This window comes from Heliangelus exortis, chromosome 2 (assembly GCF_036169615.1).
Source record: "Heliangelus exortis chromosome 2, bHelExo1.hap1, whole genome shotgun sequence".
Taxonomy (NCBI): Eukaryota; Metazoa; Chordata; class Aves; order Apodiformes; family Trochilidae; genus Heliangelus; species Heliangelus exortis.
In genome coordinates, this window is record NC_092423.1 from 30,912,258 (window position 1) to 30,921,445 (window position 9,188).

Sequence of the window (9,188 nt, forward strand, 5' to 3'; positions counted from 1 at the left end):
TAAACAAAGGTTTATCTGTTGTTCTTATTATTCTATAGTGATTAGGAAAAAATTACTATGAGCAAACACCTTTGACTTCTTGGAACAGATGATCTTATTCTTGGATGTTTTTCTTTTATGATTTACAGTACTTCTTTGGCAGTAACTGCAGAGCTGCGTCATTATATGATAAATGGGCAAGAATTTACTCATTCACTTGCAAGGGATTAAAGAGTAACCTGCAGTAATGTTTGTTATATGATTATTGAAATGCCCTGTGGCTGTTAAGACAGCTAGGTCTTCCAAAACAAACACTAAGCCTTAGAGTTCAGTTGGAAGTACTTTGACGAGGAGTCTTTCATAAAATGTGATTGTATAATTCTCCCTAAAACCAAGAGGGGTTGTGACAAGTGTATTCATCTGACAGACTTTGTCTGGGATTCTACTACAAGCAGAAAAGCTTTGAATCCTCAAGGACAACATTGTTTCTCTGACTGTGTGTACCGAGTCCTATGCTGGGAACAGATAATTATTTTTTACGTAGATGGAACAGGGTGGTAGCTGAGGAACCCTGATACAGTGTGTGTGTATATATATTTTAAGAAAAAGAAAAATATATACATATTTTTCTTTTTCTTAAAATATATATATACACACACACACACATACCCACACATTCTTTAAGAAACTACTGCCTGAGTCTGGAACAACATTTCCCCCCCCCTTAATCACAATCCAAATTTGCTGTTTGTTTAATTAAGATTCCTCACTTACGAGGAATCCCAACTGAAGCATCAACATGTAACTTTTCTTCTCTTCTAAAACGTGTACTTAGGCTAGTAAAAAAATTTACACTTGCATTTTTTAGTGTGTGAGCAGCATTTAAAAGGATGATGGTGTAGAGGGTGAGCTTAAATGCTTTTTTGAAAGAGATACCTTCCAAATATTTGTGGTGGCCATTTTCAGGTTTCAGGGAGAAGTTCCTTCAAAGACCTTATTGTGTAAGGACTTTGGTATGTGGGTATACAGTTGTTGTTAAAACAGTGTTTGGGACAGAGTAAGGCAAGAGGAACAGGGGAAGCAAGGAACAGAGTGGACCAGTAGACTTCTGCCTTTGTGCTTTGTACAAAACCTGTTACCCATAAGCAGTAACTAAGAACATTGCAGTTTAAAACACTTGGAATGGGTTTATATGTCAGTTTTCCCAGACAACAGTCTTGCCTGTATTCCCTCATAAAAGACTCAAGCTGGTCATGTTCACTTTGAGCAGAGTTTGGTGTGCATATGGCACTGGTGGCAACTGGACTTAAGTTTAACAGGCATGGGTTGTTTCACAGTTTAAGAAGAATGAAAAATAAACAGCTGTTGGGGGTTCAGTTTCTAAATTTCAACTGATAGAGGTATTTAATTTTTTGTATATGCAAAAGTCATCTTACTACACGGAGTCACAGTCCCTTCAGTTACTGCTCTCTCTGAAGTGATACTGACCTGCATCCCAATTCTTGGTAAATCTCTGTTGAAGAGCTGATGCTGGCAATGGGAGGAGGGACAGTGTCTTGTACAAGTATGTGAACTGATCTTGCCTATTGGGCTCTTAACTGAAATTGCCAGAGTCCAGCAGTGTTGAATATCTGACTTGGTTCATTTCACTATATGTATTTTAACAACCCTCTTTGTTAAAAGGGTTTTGAGGTTTGTTAGTGTAAAAATTGATAGAATTTTCCTTTCATTCTGACACAAACCCTCCTTTTAAAAATTACTTTAAATACATAGTCACTACAGAGACAAACCTCCTCTAAACAAAGTATGGACTTGAAGATAGAAAGTAAAGATATTGTGCTGTGTCATACTTCTGCTTTTATATTGTTGACTGGTACTTTGTATAAAAAAAAAAAAATCAAATTTATTATTTTTTACTACTGTTCTCGACTAGTTTTGATTGAAGAACTAGTTGTTCCTGTGCTCTTCTGCTGTTACTGGCAGTAAGGCCACACAAGCAAGAGGGAGCAGCTAGACAATAAGGCTGCAAAGTGGGCTCAGAATTCCTAACTGCTTGGTTTAATATTAGTATTCTATTCTTAGTATTCTTAATATTAGTATTCTAGCTACTGTGGTTTGAACTGCAGGTTAAATTGTGGGAGTTTTAAAAATGTGCAATCACAATCTTTTTTCTTACAACAAATAAGTATTGGGTAATTGAAGCATTATACAATATGAAACAGCAAAGAGTGTACTCATGTTTGTTATAAAGCATAATTTTCTGAACAATGATTTCTAGTGCTGTTCAAGACAAACAAAAAAAACCAACCCAAACCCCCCACCTGAAACAAGAAGTGGAGGTAGAGCCTATCACAGAGTGAGAATAGTTTGTAAAGCCACATTTCTCTGAATACATTTATTCTTTCTTTTCAGACATTTTCCCCCCCCAACAACTGAGCACTATGAATTTAAGATGTCTAGCCTGATAGGCTTTCTGACCCCCCTATAGAAGCCCTCTAAAAATATATCTGTTGCACTAAAGAAAAATCTTAGGTAGTGGTGGTCTGACTGCAGACTATAAGAGAATGAATTCTACAAAAGACCTATTTGTGCTGGAATCAGGAAACTGTTCTGGCAATCTTCATGCAGCCCATCAGCTCAAGGTGTGTTGTTCCACAACTGGCTTGGCTTTGGTGTGAATATTAGTTGCCCTTTGAATGATATCCAGGAACTTTTAAGTTGTCTGTTTTTCTTCCCACTCCCTTTGCCCATCAAATCAAAAGGTGTAAGGGTTGTTTCCAATGTAAAAAACATCTCTTATTATATACCATGCAAACAAATACAGCATCCTTGCCCCTCAGCTTTCTGTGTGAAGGTCAGCAGTTGCCAAGGACTTGAATGGAAGTAGTGTTCCCTGCAGTGGTGCAGGAACAGTGCATGGAGTCGAGGAATATAGATTTTGAAAGGTGAGGTTTATAGTGCTGTTGGTCACAGAGCAGGATCCAGGAGCCTCCAGAGTGAGTACCTTGACTCCCTATTCTAACCCTTCCTGTGCACAGAAGGGAAAATTACACAAGCTCGAGTCTGAGTGGTGCAGGGAAAGGGAAAGTGGTATGTGTAAGGAGTTTGCAGAGATATTGGAGTCTGTTGTTTCTCTTCAAGAAAAAAAAAAAAGTAATGTGTAATAGCAGAGCAATTTACTGAAATCATGGCCAGGCTTTGGCTGAGACTTGTAAGATGCTCTGGCTTTTCAGAGAGCTGAAGAGTTAGGGAGGCTCAGTGAAGGATTTTCAGGGACTTACTGCAGTCACTTGGACAGATGGGCTTGAAAGTAGAACTGGGTCCTGACTGACTCTGGAGTCTGCTTCCACAGCAGGCTATTAACTTGCTTGCTTGAACTGTTGAATATTTAGATCCACCCACTGTCCCCTGTGCCAAGACCACCCTGCTGCTGCTCGTGTCATGTAGATTTGGCACAGAAGCTGCATTTAAACAGCTAATGAGTTACATGTTGAAGCACAGGCTGGTCTCCCCTATTGAAATCTGTAAAAGAGCTGATTTATCACTGGCTGAGTAGTCTACTAGCTGCTGATACTATTGCATCTTCCCATAGGCTGGTTACTTTGCCAGCTTTAGTGCTGAAGCAAATGCTGTGGCTTTTAAAACAGAAGAAACCCAGAATTTAGTACCAAAAAAAATTCTTTAAAAGAAAATTGTGGAATGTAGACTTACTGTTACACAGTAATGATAACTCACTGTGGGATAATGAGATCTGTGCCACCTCAGTGTTAACATTAGAAGAATATTAAGCCTTGCTTATCCCTATTTAGGAAGAATTGGAGTGGTGAGTAAAGGTGGATGCGAGATGTTCTTCCCAGTCCACCAATAACTGGAACCTCTTGGGTAATATATTAGATCCAAGTAACCAAGTTGCCTTGCACTCAGGAGCTTTCAGAATAGTAGCTGGTGAGATGGGAATCTTCAAACACTGGACAAGTTTCAGGTGGGTGGTGCAGTGTTCCCCCATATTTAGAGTGGATGAAGAGGAGGGGGGTGCTGCAGCTGCTTGAGACGCTGCAGTTCCAAGGCTTCAGGTGGGTGGCTGTAACCAGGAGCTACAGTCATTGCATGAAGTTTTATAGGAAGACTTTAACTGAAAACACAGAGCATGCAATTTTACAGTATGCTGGAGCCAGCAGATCCTCAAACCAGCTTTGTCAAAGGTGTGAGTTCCTGTCTCCTAGCCCGTTTTCAGCTTGTTGTCACCTCATTAGAGTGATGATGTGGCTTTCAGAGTGAAGTGGAACCCAGATCCTTTTGAATATGCAAATGCTGTCTCTGTATTGGTAAAGGCAAATGAAATGGTCTTTGCTCCCACTAGCAGCTGACTGTTTATGCTGGGTTTTCCAAACTTGGTTAATGGAACTATGCATCTTCAAAAGATGTTGCTTTTAACATAGATGATTTGACTGACCCAATGTTATCATGTCACAGCTCTTTAAGCATCTTTTTTTACTGGCTTCTGACATCACAGCAGGATTGAAAAGGGTGAACATCAATAATTTTAAGGGTATGGTAGCCTGCTTGGTTTAACAGCCTGTTCAGTGTATCAGACTCATCTGGGTTAGGTGTTGTTCTTCCTGCTGTAAGGATGGCAAAATAGCAGGGCTGAGCCATGTGACTTAGTACTGAAGCTCAGGTGATACTTTATAGATTGTTGGAATCACATGTCTCCATGTACCTTATTTCTGGGTTCTTCCTCACACCTGGCACTGCCCCTGGTGCTATTTTGATGGTAAGGTCAGTTGATCAAATAAATTGTCTTCTAAAATGAGTTCTCTGTTTGTAAAGATTCCCCAAATCTCTTCACTGAGACTAGAGGAACAGTGAAGAGAGGAAGGAAGGGTTTAAGTAGGAGGTGTAGGGCTTCTCCTCACAGAGTGGCTGTCAGTTTAACTGTGGAATGAAATGACAGCCTTGAGCTGTGTGTGGTTTCACATTGGGAGCATTTAGAGTTTTATTACTAAGCTTCCTTCCTCCTCATGTGCTGGGCCAAGAGATACCTGTGTGGCTGAGAAACTGGAGAAGGGAGCAGTACCTACTGGAGCATTTGGGGAAGGAAGGGTATTAACACTGGTGCTAGAAAAAATGCACATAGAATTACATTTTTTATTTCCTACAAACACAACTGCATGAGTTTTGAAGTTGTCTGTGGCTGGGCTTTGATTATTCCAAGTAAGGAAACCAAGCTGAATTTGAAGAAGGGCTGCATGATCTTAGTCTTGGTTAACGGACCCAAAGCCACCTCTGATCTGAGTGGCAAAAGGAAGGTAATAAATAGCAAACTGCTTTCACTAATCCCACTTGGTACAAATTCATGCACACACGGCATGGGTCCTGTAGGACTTGGGGAAATAAGTTTTGTCTGCTGTGGAGACCTTCTGGAGTTGGGCTGCTGTTTCCCATGGATGCAGCAAGGAAAATTTATTTATTCAGTTGAGTCTCTTCTACACCAGGGCATTAAGTCAAAATACATAGTCTGAGAGTGGTTTGATCATTGACTGTTACACAGAAACATGAAGTTCTTAATGTCTGCAAAAGTGAAATGTTTCAGGTAGACTGGGAAATAGCCTGTAGTTCTGATGTGTATCACTGGGCTAACTTGTATCTGCAGTCTTTATAGTTTTTAACTTTCAGGAGTTCTATCAGTGCAGAAGTGAAGGCTTCAAAAATGGTACTCTGGTCGTGGTGTGAAGCAGGTCAATTCCCAGGAATTGCTATTAAAATGTAAAGACCAGCTTCGTATGGAGTAAAAATATTACTACTTTCCATTTAAACCTGCAAAAATAACCTGCATGAAACTAACCCAGTCATCCTGACTGGTGTATTTATATGCTGTAAAACAGAACAAAACAATATTGCCACATACATGTTGCAAGGAAGAGGCTTTTTCTTCAGTCGGAGAATGTAACCAAACTCCCCCCCAGGCCCCCAACCAAAACACAGTGTTCAGAGAGGAGAACCAAAATGTATTTGGAAATTAGTTTATACTAAATTCATAGTCATCTAAGCCTCACACATTACTGAACAAAGCCTCTGGTGTTTGAGTTATTGTCAAGGGATCTAAACAATAAAACAACACCTATAGTAATGGAAAACTTTAGACTGACGGTGGTAATTATGATTTTTTTTGGTCATAAACTCAAAATTAAGTTACCTTACCAATGGCACACTGAAAGTTTTCCAAAAGCAGAGACCAAGAGGCTACTGTTTTTGTTTGTAGGTTTGTTTTTCTTTTTTCTTTTTTAGATTGTTGGTTAAGATAACAGGGTAGCTTTTGGAGCACCAGGCTTACATTTTAAAATAACGTGACCTTATGTGTTGCTTCCTTGTACAAATGCTTAACGCTTAAACAAAATCATTGCAAGCCACTGAAATGTCGTGACAGAGAAGAAATGCTTAAACGTGGTCAGATTCCACGTGCTTTATTGACAACTGCATGCATACATATATGTGCTCTTAAACGTGCTCCGAAGTGAAGAGAAACCAAGTGTTTGCAAGCCGGGGGGAGCAGGGCACTGTGAAACATCACCCAAGAACATTTATTTAAACACAGGTTTAGGATAAGCCTCCTCAACTGCCGTTTCTGCTGCATTTCCCCTTGTCATGGTGCCTACTACATTCCATTGCTTTTGTTTGGGCTTGGTATTTGGGAAATTTTGGTGAGGGCTGGAAGGTGGGGGGTGGGCACGCTGGGAGCTGGTCAGCAGTGAGGAGAGAGGAGCGCTGGTGTGGGAATTGTGGAGTGGGGTCAGGGTTTAACTTTAGTGGCCATTCATCAGATGATGATTGATTGCTGTGCAGTCCCAGGGGACGTTTAACAACATCTCCGCCCATCCCCCTGCCCCCTTTGAAAGCAGATGGACCAAAAAATGGGGAGAGCGACACCCAGGAATTCCTGCCGTTGTAAAATGTTTTTTACGGTGCACTGTACAGCCTTTCCTGAAGCAATCACATTTATGGCCTTGCTGTTGTATTTCTTGGGCTGCTGTGGCTGTAAAAGATGAATAGCCCTGTAATATGGTTCACTGATTCTGTTTAAATTGAAGTAGGCTCCCTTTATTGTTTTGTGTCTAAAATTGTGTGCCACCAATTCAGGAAATATTTCCTGTTTGGGAAATAATCAACCCATAGCTGATTTATTTTAAAATAAATCACTTTTAACTATCTCTGAAACTATTCCCCTCTTGTTTCTGACTTCTCTCTTCATTTAATTTTGGTGGATATTCTAAAGTACCAATTAATGAAGTGAAACAGTTTTGTTTGGTTTTTTTTCCTTAAAACCAAAGAAAACACAAACAACAAAAAACTACTAGTTTATCAGGTTTTTTAGCTTTGCTAGATAGTTATCAAAAGGGTTGATAGGAAATCCCCGGGTTTTATCTTAAAACAATTGTAGTTTTACTCAAGCAATTTAATTTTTTTCAAAAAGGAATTGTAATATTAGTCAGTTACTTAATAATTACTACAGAAAGAAACGATTCATCGCATACCAGTTAAACAATTCTGAATTTCTTTCAAAGGAGAAATCTGCCCCTCTTTCTTTTTCTGCTTTTCAGAACATTTGTATGGTTTGGAAAAAGCAGCATGCTTGAACGGTTTGGACTGTTAAAATTTACATAGATTTGGGGAAACAGTGAAACTAACAGGACACAATTTTTTTTTTTTTTACTGTATCTTTACCTCTTCATATAATGTGGAGGCAAGGAGGGAAATTTTAGGATTTCCCTCTGAAGTACTGTGCTTTGGTGTTTGTGTGGTGTGTCTGGGATTTTTTTGTTTGGGTCTTGGTGTTTTGGTGGTGGGGTTTGTTTTGTTTTTTGCTTGTTTGTTTTTGTTTCTTTTTTTCTTGTTTTTGTTTGTTTTTTTTAAGCTGATCTTTGTTGTGGAAGACTTTGTATCATTTCCTTTCCGCTACTCATGCCCATCGATATTTCAAGTCCACTCTTATTATTTGTCTATGAGCATAGAAGGAGCAGTATATTAACAGTGCAACCAAAAGTTGGGGTGGCCTTTTCACAGTGCTGAGGTTTGAGGAAGGGGAGGCTCTGCCAGCTTCTTAGGTACTTCAGTAGGATAACATGTTGGCATTAGGTATTTTTTCAGCAAGGGATTGCTTGTTTTGGGTAAGGTGGTGGGTTTGGTTGTTGTTCTTTGGGATGTTTTGTTTTGATTTGAGGTTTTTTGGGGGTTTTTTTTGGTTATTTGCTCTCCCTTCTAGTTAGAAACAGGCATAGAAACTTAATCTAGTAGTACCTGACCTTTGTGGCCGTGACCTAGGGAATGGGATGTGAGCAGGCTTGAGCTTAACAATAAATGCCTGGTTGGGGTTGCAAGCACAGGCAAGCTGGATACTGTGCTCTCTGCTCCCTTATCCTGGCTGGCACAACCCCCCTGCCTGTAGCACCCCAAGTACTTTTGTGTTCAGTTCTTTAGGAGTGGAGTCCAGCTGCTTGGTAGAGCTGATGTACAGCCTGCTGGGTGCTCCTGACAGTGAGAATGGTTGACCACGAGAAGAGAATTATACCTCTCCCAGGTTGGGGTTTATGTTGTTGTCTTTGTGTTCCACAAAGGAGTTATTTTTAGGGGGGGCTCCTAGTTCATCTGGAAACTGGCTGACTCTTCCATTTTACTCCTGGTGACTAACTCTGTTCTGTACTGAGAGCAATAGGAATTATGCATTTGTGTTTTCTCTGGTGTGTATTTAAGTTAACTTTTATTTAGCAGTAGCGTAATGATGGGGATCAGTCCAATGTTGTCTGCCTCCTCCACTTCACCCAAGCCTGTTAACTCTCTTGCTCTCAGATTTTAAATCTAGGTTGTTTTCATGGTTTTACTAATGAAGAAACAAATACCAGGTCTTATCAATGGTGTTTACCCAAAAGAATTCCCCTGCCATATCCTATGTACTATGCGTAGTTCAGAAATGAGATTATGCCTCCTGTCTCTTCTCATTTAAATTACAGAGTGATGTTTTCCACCACATTTTGGTGGGTGGCAGGAGGCAACCGAACAGCTTATATTTAGTTTCTCTTTGGTTTGGGAGGCAGGAATACTGCCTACTGCTGGATGCTGTTGCCTTGCAGCAGGAGTGCCTGGGTGACAGGACTGATCTGTGGTGTTTTACCAAGCTTTTGCTTCTGGTGTTCACTATTTTTGGACTAATAACA